This window comes from Vulpes vulpes, chromosome 9 (assembly GCF_048418805.1).
Source record: "Vulpes vulpes isolate BD-2025 chromosome 9, VulVul3, whole genome shotgun sequence".
Classification (NCBI taxonomy): Eukaryota; Metazoa; Chordata; class Mammalia; order Carnivora; family Canidae; genus Vulpes; species Vulpes vulpes.
In genome coordinates this window covers 93,171,807-93,180,067 of record NC_132788.1, presented here as the reverse complement: position 1 = coordinate 93,180,067, position 8,261 = coordinate 93,171,807, and the positions used below count along the sequence as shown (strand labels likewise).

The following is an 8,261-nucleotide window of genomic DNA, read 5'->3' as shown; positions in this document are numbered from 1 at the left end:
AGGGGTTTGAGAGTGTCATTAACTGGTATTATCAGAAAATCCACCCAGTTTCACCATTACTGTGACATCTGAGGCTGGAGAAAATGATGAAACTGTCCAGACTACCCTCAAGTTTACATACAGTGAGAAATACCCAGATGAAGCCCCTCTTTATGAAATATTCTCCCAGGAAAATCTAGAAGATAATGATGTCTCAGATATTTTAAAACTATTAGCGTTACAGGCAGAAGAAAACCTTGGTATGGTAATGATCTTTACTTTAGTGACAGCTGTGCAAGAAAAATTAAATGAAATAGTAGATCAAATAAAAACTAGAAGAGAAGAAGAAAAGAAACAAAAAGAGAAAGAGGCAGAAGAAGCTGAAAAGCAATTATTTCATGGCACTCCTGTCACAGTTGAGAATTTCTTAAGTTGGAAGGCCAAATTTGATGCAGAACTCTTGGAAATTAAAAAGAAACGAATGAAAGAAGAAGAACAAGCAGGAAAAAATAAATTAAGTGGGAAACAGCTATTTGAAACAGATCATAATCTTGACACATCTGATATCCAGTTTTTGGAAGATGCTGGAAACAATGTGGAGGTAGATGAATCCCTGTTCCAGGAAATGGATGACTTGGAGCTAGAGGATGATGAGGATGATCCAGACTATAATCCTGCTGACCCAGAGAGTGATCTGACTGACTAATGGACTATCCCCATCTACAGAGAGGTGTGACTGCCACAGCATCTGTGGCTGTGTGGAGGTGTTGATTTTCCTTTCTTTTTTTCTAAGAAAAAATAATTTTCAGGAGAATATTCTTCTGATAGCTTTCATCATTGAACTTAATAAACTGACCTTAAAGTTTCAAATAAAAAAAAAAATTGTGTAACCAGGCAGCCCGGGTGGCTCAGCGATTGAGCACTGCCTTCAGCGGAGGGCCTGATCCTGGAGACCTGGGATCGAGTCCCATGTCAGGCTCCCTGCATGGAGCCTGCTTCTGTCTCTGCCTCTCTCTCTCTCTGTCTGTGTCTGTCATGAATAAATAAAAAAAAATCTTAAAAAAAAAAAAAGCATTCCACAGAGTCAGAAGAAATGTTAAAAGGGTTGATGGTTCTTAAGATAAAATTGCTGCTTCAGGGGATGCCTGGGTGGCTCAGTGGTTGAGTGCCTGCCTTTGGCTCAGGGCGTGATCCTGGAGTCCTGGGAGTCGAGTCCCACATTGGGTTCCCTGCAAGGAGCCTGCTTCTCCCTCTGCCTGTGTCTCTGCCTCTCTCTGTGTGTGTATCTCATGAATAAATAAAATCTTAAAAAAAATAAAGGATAAAATTGCTGCTTCAGAATAAGTTTCTGTCAACCTTTCTCTTAGGAGTCTGGCATCTGAAAACACTGGTTAGGTGACTGTTACCAGAGCCCCAGTAAAGAAGGAGAGCATAACAGAGGAGCAAAAGAAAGAGCACGAAAACATTTGACATTGTGGTTCCATTCTAAGCTACCCTTCGGCAGATTATTGTCTATCATTTGTAACACAGGGACACAAACAGTTCACCCCTTCCACTAACCAAAAGAAACTGGCAATAAGCCTCTAAAAATGTACCAATAAAAAGCTTAACAGCAGAAAACACTCAGCGCATGCTGCTGTCGCTGATACAACCCTACGAGCCAGAAAACCAGCCCTACCATAGTTACCCTGAAGATCCACTCTAACATGTATTCATAGGTACAAAAAGGTCCTTGCAGCATCTGCATAGGGGAAAAACTAAGCAGCCTGAATGTTTTACCAATAGGGCAATTGGAAAGATACTTGAATTTACACACATATATATCTTTTTTTTTAAAGATCTTATTTATTTATTTATTTATGAGACACACGCACACACACACACACACACACACACACACAGAGGCAGAGACACAGGCAGAGGGAGAAGCAGGCTCCATGCAGGGATCCCAATGCGGGACTCAATCCCTGGTCCCCAGGATCACACCCTGGACCAACGACGGCGCTAAACCGCTGAGCCACCCGGGCTGCCTTGAATCTACACACACACATATATATCTTAAAGATGGTAAGTCAAAAAAGTCAAATTGTAGAAAGATGCACAAAGTGTACCATTTATAAACAATGCTATATATTGTTTATGGATATAAACATATGAACTAAAAGTATAAAACATGCATAGAAATGATAAACATCAAATTCAGAAAAGTCACCTGGGGAATGGTTTCAGGAAGGCAGAGTAGAACATCAACTCTATCTGTAATGTTTTTATCTTTCAAAGCTTTATTTAGGTACAACTAACACAACAAACTGCACATATTAAGTGTGTAATCTGACACATTTTGTTCTATGTATATATGTATGAATCATAGCCATAATCAAGGTAGTAAACGTTTCCATCAACACCAAGTTTCCTTCTGCCCATTGGTAATCCTCCTCTATGGCACTCATTGGTCTCAAGAAACCACTCGTTGACTTTCTGTCACTAAGCATTACTTTGCATTTTCTAGAATTTGGAAATGGAATCATTCAATATGTATTCTTTGTGTCTGATTTCTTCCATGCAGCATAATTATCTTGTGTTTTATCCATGTCACTGTGCCTATCAATCACTCATTCCTTTTTATGGCTAAGTAACTTTCCATTGTATGGATATACAAAGCTCTCCATATACATATATGTGCACATATATATTTTTTAAATATACTTTTTTTTAAGATTTTATTTACTCATGAGAGACAGAGAGAGAGAGGCAGAGACACAAGCAGAGGGAGAAGAAGACTCCATGCAGGGAGCCTGACGTGGGACTCGAACCCAGGTCTCCAGGATCTCACTTCTCCAGGATTCCGCACTGGGCTGAAGGTGGCGCTAAACCGCTAAGCCACCCAGGCTGCCCTAAATATACTTTTTAAAGCAATTTTAGGTTCACAGCAAACTTGAGTGGAAGGTACAGTAATTTCTCATATACCCTCTGCCCCCTATGTTTTATAACCTCTTCTATTACCAATATCTTCCACCGGAATAGCACATTTGCTATAATTGCTGAACCTAAATTGATGCATCATTATCTGCCAAAGTCCACAGTTTACCTCGGGTTCACTCTTGCAGTTGTATATTTTTTGGGTTTGGATAAATGTATACTGCAATTACATGTATGCACCATTATAGTATCATAAAGAATAGTTTTACTGCCTTAAAAATCCTCTGTGCTCCACCTATACATCTCTCCCTCCCCCCTAACCAATGGCAACTACTAATATTTTTACTATATAATTTTCCCTTTTCCACAATGTCATATGGTTGAAATACTATGGTATATAGCCTTTTCAGATTGGCTTCTTTCACTTAGTAAAACATATTGAAGTTTTCTTCTATGTCTTTTCCTAGCTTGATAGCTCATTTCTTTTTAGTGCTTAATAATATTCTATTGTCTGTGGGCACCTAGGGGGCTCAGTCAGTTAAGCATCTGCCTTTGGCTTGGGTCATGATCCCAGGGTTCTGGGTTCAAGCCCTGCATTGGGCTCCCTGCTCAGTGGGGAGCCTGCTCTCTCCCTCTCCCTCTGCCTGCAGCTCCCCCTGCTTGTTGTGCTTTCTCTGTTAAATGAATAAATAAAATTTTAAGAAAAATATTCCATTGTCTGGATGTACCATGGTTTATTTATTCTTTCACCTACTGAAAATAATTTCTTGTTGCTTTTTAAGATTTGGCAATTATGAAATAAAGCTGCTATAAATATCCATGTGTAGGTTTTTGTGTGGACATAAGTTTTCAGGTCCTTTTTTTTTTTTTTTAAAGATTTTATTTATTAGAGACACAGAGAGAGGGTGGGGGCAGAGACACAGGCAGGGAGCCCAACGCGAGGCTCAATCCCGGGTCTCCAGGATCACGCCCTGGGCCAAAGGCAGTGCTAAACCACTGAGCCACCCAGGCTGCCCAAGTTTTCAGGTCCTTTGCGTAAATACTAAAGAGCATTATTGCTGGATCGTATAATAAGAGTATGTTTAGTTTTGTAAGAAACTGCCAAACCATACTTCCAAGTATGCCGAACAATACTTCCAAGTATTTAGTATACTAAGTACTACCATTTAGTATTCCCAATAACAATGAATAAGAGTTCCCTGTTGCTCCACATCCTCACCTGCATCTGTGTTACATGTGTTCTGAATTTTAGCCATTCTCCTGTGTAGTGGTAGCTCATTGTTGTGTTATTTTAATTTACATTTCCCTAATAACATATAATGTTGGGCATCTTTTCATATGCTAATATGCCATCTGTATATCTTTTTTGGTGCAATGTGTTAAACTCTGTGTTGGTCCATTTATTTGTTTTTAGAAGGGGGAGGAGCAGAGGGAGGGAGAATCTTAAGCAGGCTCCATCCACACCACAGAGCCTGACACAAGGCTTGATCTCACAACCCAGAGATCATGACCTGAGTCGAAATCAAGAGTAAGACACTTAATCCACTGAGTCTCCTCAGGCACTCCTGGCCCATTTTTAAATCAGGTTGTGTTCTTATTGTTGAGCTTTTTTATTTATTCATGAGACACACAGGGAGAGGCGGAGACATAGGCAGAGGGAGAAGCAGGATCCCTGTGGGGAGCCTGATACGGGACTCGATCCCCAAACCGGGATCACGACCTGAGCCAAAGGCAGACATTCAACCGCTGAGCCATCCAGGCGCCCCCTTATTGTTGAGCTTTAAGGGTTCTTCATATATTTTGGTTCTTTATCAGATGTCTTGAATCCACACACTAATCAGGTTTTTGTTCCTACTACACCACTAGTCAAGGTCACCAATAATTCTCACTCTTCATTTTCCCTGACCTATCAGCAGCATTTGACATTGACAAAGTAGGCAGTCAGACATGAGCTGGAGGCAAAGGCTGTAATAGGTGATACATTAGAAGCCTGAAGATAAAACATCCTAACTTTGTGGCTTTTAACATCCTGGTCTTACTGCTCCCAAAACCCAGGGGTTGACCTACCAAGAGCCACAGGTGCAGAACATGTGCTCTCCTCTTCAACTTCTGCCCCAGGGTGGCTCCCTAGGTTCGTTATATTTACATTGTGGTTTTGACCGCCAGTGGGGCAAGATGGCCATGGCAGTTCCACCAAGAATCTTGTAGAGTCAAAAACTCCCTCACCTAACCAGTAGGAGGAGTCCCTCAGATGATTGGAAACAACTTTTGTCAGAGACCATCCTAGCTATGACCCATAAACTATGCAAACATAAAAAGACACCTCTAACCCTGGTACTGTTCCCATCTCTGGGCCTACCAACTCTCCAATCTTAAACTTTTTTAAAAAGTTTGTTTATTTATTTATTCATGAGAGACAGAGAGGCAGAGAGAGAAGCAGGCTCCCTGCAGGGATTCCGACATGGGACTCCATCCCAGGTCTCCAGGATCAGGCCCTGAGCCAAAGGTGGACACTCAACCACTGAGCCACCCAGGCGTCCCCAATCTTTTTTTTTTTTAATTTTTATTTATGATAGTCACACACACACACAGAGAGAGAGAGAGAGAGAGAGAGAGAGAGGCAGAGACATAGGCAGAGGGAGAAGTAGGCTCCATGCACCAGGAGCCCAACGTGGGATTCGATCCCGGGTCTCCAGGATCGCGCCCTGGGCCAAAGGCAGGCGCCAAACCGCTGCGCCACCCAGGGATCCCCTCCTCCTTCTCTTTGAAGGTCGGTCCAGGAGGCTTCCACAGCACCTCTCTCTCTTGGATGTCCTCCGCTGTCTCTGACCACACCTGCTTGGGGTCTTTTGCTGCTTTTTCCTTATCTAGGTCTCTAAAGTTGTATGTCCTGGGGCTCAATATAATGTTTTCCACTTATTTCTTTCACTGGTGATCTCTGTTTCATTGCTTTAAAAGCCATCAGAGGCAGTTACACAGACCCCTCCTCCCTACAACCTCTACCCCTACTCACCCTGCCCTCAGATTGTCCCAGTATCCAGCAGACCTTGGATCATTTCTTGCCTTTTTCTCTCTACAGGTTGCCAGTTCTGTGTCCCCTTTTGACCACAGCGCCTCTCCTCCCAGTGGCTCCCCCTACCCAGCTCTTGTTAGGACCACTTGGCCCCAGCCATGCCCTAGCCCCTGGGCACTCAATCTACTCCGCATGCAGCAATGTGTCAGGTAACTCCTGGGGAGGGGGTGTGGGTGGCAGCAGTCCGACTGTAGAGGTGCGCGGGTACATCTTGCGAGGTACACGTGGGCCATGCAGCGGTATGCAGTGAAAGGTAGATCACCTAGCCTGGGCAATGAACCTGCTAGTAAAACCGTTAAAACCGTTAGAACCGTTAGAACAATTAAAGCCATCGTCTCGAGCTGCAGAGGGGGCGGGCCTTAACCGTCATTGGTCAGATCGGGCCCTAGGGGAGGGATCACGCATGCTCAGGCAACCTCCGTCGAACTAGCCTTGAGGCGAGATCAGAGACGCCCCAGAAGGGGCGCGAGCCGGGCCTCAGAAGTGGAGGCGAGAGGGGCTTGTCAGAGAGGGCGGGGAAGAGAGGTGTGGTGAAGGGTGTGTGTGTGTGGGGGGCGAACGTTGAGCGGAGGGGGGGCGGGGCTTTGGGGAACCATGCGAGGCTTCACGAGTAAGTTCGGGGTTTCCGGGGACCTCAGAGGAGTTTCTTGGGACGCTAGTTTGTCCGTTTGATCCTTGTCCTGGAGTTCCTAGCCATTCATTCTTTCCCTGTGACGAAAGACCACTTTGGGGTCTTCAAGGAGACTTTACGTTCTGTGGTCATCCTTGGAGAGCTGTTTTTGTCAGATTCGCGAGGTTCCACAGCCTCTCATCCCGAGTCCGGGACTAAGAGACACAAGGAAGAGAAATGATCCAGAAAGTCAGGGTGAACAGAAATCCGGGGAAACCGACTGGGATTTGCCTTTTTTATTATTATGCAATATCCCTTGGAGACCTCTGGAAAGGACGATGAAATGATTTAGTCTAGAAGCCCAGAGCATGTCTCCTGGTTGAAAAGGGACTGAAGGTGAAAGGATGGCTGCAGGAGGCTGAGGCGGGCCTCCTGACGGCCCGCGGGGCCGCAAAGTCTGAGGGGACAGACTTTTTTTCAGCGACCGAGTGGAGCAGTCAAAGGGGCAAGTGGAGGACCGCACACATGCTTCAGGATTCTCAGTACTGAAGACGGACGGGGTCAGATGGGGGTGAGGGGTGCTCAGTGAGACCCTTAGGATATTCTCTTCAGCCCACATGTTCCTCCCCTACCTACAACTTTGCAAGAGCCCTTCCTATGGAGACAGTCGCAATCCTTGCATGCACTTAACCCTTTCTTCTGCCTTTTGTTTTAAGATTTATTTGGGGGTGGGGTGAACAGAGGGAGAGAATCCCCAGGTTTCCTGCTGAGCGCGGAGGCTGCAAGCCTGGATCCCAGGATCCATGAGATCACCATCCCAGCTCAGACCAAGAATCCCACGCTCAATGACTGAGCCACCCAGGAGCCCCTAAACCTTTCCTCTACTTTATGCTTCTAATAGGACTGGAGGGCAAGAGGAGAATCCTGCCCTTGAAATGTATGTATTTCAGTTTTCATTTACCTAGTGTCCTGCCTAAGAATGACTACCTCTTCATTACTAGTATACGAGCATCTGCAAGGACAGCTTTAGGCAGATGGGATTTCTGCCTTCTGGGAATTTATAAGATTTTATATATACAGATATATAAGATTTATGTCTTATTTATAAGATTTATTTATTTATTCATGAGAGATAGAGAGGCAAAGACCTAGGCAGAGGGAGAAGCAGGCTCCATGCAGGGAGCCCAATGCAGGACTTGCATCCCAGGACTCCAGGATCATGCCCTGAGCCAAAGGCAGACGCTCAACTGCTGAGCCACCCAGGTGTCCCTGCCCTCTGGGAATTTAAAAGCCTATAATAGCATGCTAATGGATAGATGCTCAAAGAACAGATAAACCTGAGGCTGAGTAGGTCAAGCCCCATGTGATCCTTACACATAGTCAAGGGTGCAACTATGAAATTCTTTTCAACGTTTATGAAACCTCTTAAGAGTAAGTTAGGTTTGGAATCCCCAATGTAGTTATTCTAAACCCCAAGCCACATACTGCATAAATTATTCTCCTCAGCATAAACAGAAATGGAAGATAGAGAATTTATCATCTAGATGTAATAATAGTCCTAATTAATGGTCTTGTAGTGGCGTGTATAAGATTCTAAATCTAGACTAGAAGGAAGAATTTTCACGTGTGGATGGAAGAAAAAACAGATTATCAAAGAAATAAATAAAGAGTCAGGAATCC

At 44.2% G+C, this 8,261-nt stretch overlaps 1 protein-coding gene and 1 pseudogene across 2 annotated transcripts in view; both read left to right on the top strand.

The window, feature by feature from the left end:
• Nucleotides 1–91: 91 nt before the first annotated feature.
• LOC112911598 (RWD domain-containing protein 1 pseudogene) lies at nt 92–831 on the top strand (annotated as a pseudogene).
• A 5,586-nt stretch (nt 832–6,417) lies between these two features.
• The window catches only part of IHO1 (interactor of HORMAD1 1), a 42,516-nt gene continuing 40,672 nt past the window's right edge, over nt 6,418–8,261 (top strand). The window contains exons 1-2 of one of the 2 annotated variants that reach the window (XM_072722294.1): nt 6,418–6,496; nt 7,298–7,518. The gene's annotated coding sequence lies outside the window, so the exon portion shown is untranslated. Of the gene's footprint in view, nt 6,497–7,297; nt 7,519–8,261 lie in introns of those variants that run through there. The other variant, XM_025988193.2, reaches the window with a different exon arrangement.